This window comes from Mandrillus leucophaeus, unplaced genomic scaffold (genome assembly GCF_000951045.1).
Source record: "Mandrillus leucophaeus isolate KB7577 unplaced genomic scaffold, Mleu.le_1.0 Scaffold369, whole genome shotgun sequence".
In the NCBI taxonomy this organism is placed as follows: domain Eukaryota; kingdom Metazoa; phylum Chordata; class Mammalia; order Primates; family Cercopithecidae; genus Mandrillus; species Mandrillus leucophaeus.
In genome coordinates, this window is record NW_012103909.1 from 743,431 (window position 1) to 748,570 (window position 5,140).

Consider the following 5,140-nt stretch of genomic DNA (forward strand, 5'->3'; position numbering starts at 1 on the left):
AATATATCACTATAACACGAAATGTTCATAATTTTCTAAAGATTTCAAATTTTTTCCCATCTTTAAATAATGCATTTACTAGGCACTGTGTTGCTGCTCTAGAGGACCAGTAGTATAGCACACAGAAGCCAGTACAGCTCGGCAACCTCTCCCTCCAGGGAAAGACAAGAGTGAATCATGCATCCAATGTTCTGGTTATTCAAGATTGTTGCCGGAGGGACTGCTTTCTCTCTAGTTTGACTCAGAGTAATTATGAAACCTGGCATATTCTAGTTGCCTGAGGGCCTCTGTGAACAAAAAATAGAGCTAGGAGGCAGGCTGTTGCCTTGTGGAATCCATGATGCAAAATATAGATAACAGAGAGAGGAAGAGATTATAAGCTTCTCAAAAAAAAAAAAAAAAAAAAAAAAAAAAAAAAAGCAACTGGAACTTTCCTTTAAATAGAAATCTACATAAACAAGTCTAGTGAAGATACATTAAAAAAAAGGAAAAAAAAAAAAAAAAGACTTGAGAAGCCACATGAATCTGCAGCTAGGGTAATTGGTGAAAGTCTTTCCCTGCACAAAGTTAATTGGTAAAGATTGGGTAAATTGGTTCTTTTTTTCAGATGCATGAATAACTTATAAAATTGTAAGTAACATCAGGAAACAAGGAAAACTGAATGAATCAAAAACAAACAAACAAACAAATCTCTTGAAAATGACTCTAAAAAAAGAGAGGTTTATGAATTATCTAATTAAAAATTCAAAATATTTATTATAAACATATGCAAAGACAGGCCATTAGAAATTGTCCCATCAAAAGAGTAAAGGAAAAAAGAATGAAAAGAATGCAAAATGCCTAAAATGTTAGTGAAATAACATACAACAGAACAATATATACATTATGAGAGTCTAACAAGGAAAAGAGAAAGAGAAGAGAATTGAAATCTTATTTCAAGAAATAATGACTGAAGACTTTCCAAATCTGTAGAAGGAAGTGGACATCTCAAGAAAAGAAGCTGTAGTAAATTCAAACAGGGTAAACTCAAAGAACACAAGAAGACATAATCAAATGGTCAAAACTCAAAGACAAACAGAAAATTTTGTAGCAAGAAGAGAAAAGTAACTCATGGCTTACAAGGGAGCCATTATAAGATTACAAATAGATTTCTCAACAAAATCTTTCAGAACAGGGGAATGAGAATAATATAGTCATGTACTAAAAAAAAAAAAAAAAAGCACTGGAAACCGAGATTACAATGTTTATCAATATTTGTTCTTAAAAATGAAAAAAAGATGAAAACTCTCCAGGATAAACAAAAGCTTCCAGACTTCATTATCGCTACAGTTGTCATAGAAGAAATGCTAAATGATGTCCTTTAATTTAAAACAAAAATACAACAAACAGCGATACAAAAGCATATGGAAGTATAAAGCTTACTGATATAGATAAATAGAGAATACAGTGATACTGTAATGGTGGTATATGAATCACTTTTAATTCTGGTATAAAAGCTAAAATACAAAAGTATAGATAACTATAAGTATAAAATGTGTTCATGGAAACAATAGAAAGATGTAATTTGTGATATCAATAACATAAAATGGGTGGTGGTTGGTTTGTATGCAATTGAACATAAGTTGAATGATCTGTGGGAATACCTGAATCCCTTACTGGATGTCCCACAAAACCATTGTATTAGTCCATTTTCATGCTGCTCATAAAGACATACCTGAGACTGGGCAATTTACAAAATAAAGAGGTTTAATGGACTTACAGTTCCACATGGCTGGGGAAGCCTCACCATCATGGTGGAAGGCAAGGAGAAGAAAGTAATGTCCTACATGGATGACAGCAGGAAAAGAGAGAGAGCTTGTGCAGGCAGACTCTCATTTTTAAAGCCATCAGATCTCATGAGGCTTATTAACTATCATGAGAACAGCATTGTAAAGAACCACCACATAATCAATCACCTCCCACTGGGTTTCTCCCATGACATGTGGGAATTTTGGGAGTTACAATTCAAGATTAGATCTGGGTGGGGACATGGCCAAACCATATCAACCAAGCAGTCTTGTGGAGCCTTCTCCTAACTTGGAAACAAGTAAAAAGTTGGCAATTAAGTTCTTCTCACTAAAGACTACCCCACCCGTGATGGAGTATGAGAAATTTGACCAAAAAAAAAAAAAAGAAGCAATTAAAAAAAATAAAAATTATAGATATAAGGAACACAATAACAGAAATTAAAAACTTAGTTTCTACAGCAGACTTCATCAAACAAAGGAAAGAATCAGTAAGCTCAAAAACATAACACATGAACTTACTCAGAGGATCAAGAATATAAATAAAAAAATGAAGGCCTATTATGGGACTCCATCAAGTGAACTAACCACCACATAGTAGGAATTCAAAAGGAGATGACAGAGAGAAAGGCCTAGAAAGCACATTTAAGGAATTAATGTCTGCAAGTGTATGTAGGTACAGGAAGCTCAGAGCACATCAATGAAATTTAACCCAAAGAGAAATTTCCCAACACCCATTATAATCAAATTATCAAAGTCAAAGACAAAGAAAGAATACTAGAAAAAGCAAGAGAAAAAATTATATTTCATAGAGTCCCAATACAGCTTCTAGCAGATTTCTCAGCAGAAACCCTGTGAGCCAGCAGACAATGCAATGAAATATTTGAAGTGCTAAAGGAAAGAACAAACAAATATACAGTTATAAAAAAGCTACTAGTCAAGAATACTATACCAAGCAAAGCTGTTCTTCAACATTAAGAAGAGATAAAACTTTCCCAATCTGGGCTGAGGGCAGTGGCTCATTCCTATAATATCACCATTTGGGAATCTGAGGCAGGAGAATTGTTTGAGCCTAGGTGTTCAAGGTCAGCCTGGGCAACATAGTGAGGTTTTGTCTCTACCTAAAGAAAAAAAAATAATAATAATAATTGCAAGGTGTGGTGGTGCGCACCTGTAGTCCCAGCTACTCTGGAGGTTGAAGCAGGTGGATTACTTGAGCCCAGGAGGATGAGACTGCAGTCAGCTGTGATTGTGCCATTGCGCTTCAGCCTGGGTGACAGAGAAAGATTGTCTCAAAGTAAAAACAATAATAAAAACTTTCCCAGACAATAAATTAGTCCAAATTGACCTAACAAACATTTACAGAACATTCATTCTATCCAGTAGCTACAAGATGCACATTGTTCTCAGCAACACATGGGACATTCTCCAGAACAGACCAAATGCTAGGTCACAAAACAAGTCTTAACAAATTTACAAATATCAAAATTACATCAAGTGTTTATTCTGACCCTGAAGAAAAACAAACAAACAAAAAGCTAGAAAACAAGGAGAGAAGTAAGATTGGAAACTGTACAAATACATGGAACTTAGACAACATGCTCCCAAACAACAATTGGGCCAATAAGGAAATTAAAAAAAAAAAAAAATTCCTTAAAACAAATGAAAATGGAAACACAACATCCTAAAACCTATAGTATACAGCAAAAATAGGTCTCAGAGGAAAGTTTATACCAATTAAACTATACATTAAAAAGTAAAAAGACCTCAACACACAACTTAATGTTATAGCTTAAGAAACTGGAAAAACAAGAACTAACCAAATCACAAATTTGTAGAAGGAAGGAAATAACAAAGATCAGGGCAGAAGTAAATGAAATAGAGACTTAAAGAACTATATAAAAATTAAAGAACACATACTTGGTTTTGTAAATTAATAATCAAAATTGACAAGATTTTAACTAGACTATGAACAAAAGAGAGAAGACTCAGATAAATATAATTAGTGATAAAAAGGAGACTTTATAATTGATACTTCAGAAATATAAAGGATAAAAAGAGACAATTAAGTACATGTCGACACCAACAAATAAAAAATCTGCAAGAAATGAAGAAATTTCTCTGTGCATACTACAACCTACCAAAATTGAATTATGCTGACTAGAAAACCTGAGCAGACAAATAACAAATAATAATGTATTAATTATTCTTAAACTAAAGTATTAATTACATTTAATTGTAATTAAATTATTAAAGCATTGATAAAGCCTGTCTCATCAAAGAAAAGCCCAGTAACTGATGGCTTCACTGTTAAATGCTACCAAACATTTAAGAACTCACACCAGTTCTATTCAAACTCTTCAAAATATTTAAGAGAAGGAAATGCTTATGAACTAATTTTATAACACAAGCTTTACCCTTATACGAAAACCAGATGATGACACAACAAAAAAAGGAAACTACAGGCCAATATTCCTAATGAACACAGACACAAAAATCCTCAGCAAAATTCTAGCAAATCAAATTAAAAACACATTAAAATGATCAAGTGAGATTTATTTCAGGATGTAACAATGGCTTCACATATGCAGATCTATAAATGTGATATATCACACTAGCAAAATCCAGGACAAAAACCATGTGATTATCTCAATAAGTTCAGAAAAAAATATTTGATAATATTCAACATACTTTTATGATAAATTCTCTCAAAAAATCAAGCACAAAAGAATTCACCTCAACACAGTAAAGGCAACATATGGCAAAGCCACATTTAACATTATACCGAATGGAAAAAATTTGAAAGCTTTTTCTCTAATATCTGGAACAACAGAAGGATGATAACTTTTACTACTGTTATTCAACATTAGTATGGAAGTCCTAGCCAGAGTAATTAGGCAGAAAAATAAATAAAAGGTATCACAATGGGAAGCAAGGAAGTAAAATTGTTTGCAGACACCGTGACTATACACCTAAAGAATCAAGAAGGCTCCATGAAAAAAGTCTTTGAGCTGATAAAATAATTCAGTAAATGTGAAGGATACAAAATATACATACAAAAATCACACCGGGTACAATGGCTCATGCCTGTAATCTCAGCACTTTGGAAGGAATAGGTGGGTGGATCGCCTGAGGTCATGAGTTCGAGCCCAGCCTTTCCAACATGGTGAAACCTGTCTCTACTAAAAAAAAAAAAAAAAAAAAAAATTAGCCACGCATGGTGGTGTGTGCCTGTAATACCAGCTACTGGGGAGGGTGAGGCACGAGAATCACCTGAACCCAGGAGGTGAAGGTTGCAGTCAGTTGAGATGCTGCGACTGCACTCCAGCCTGGGCAATAGAGCAAGACTTTGTCTC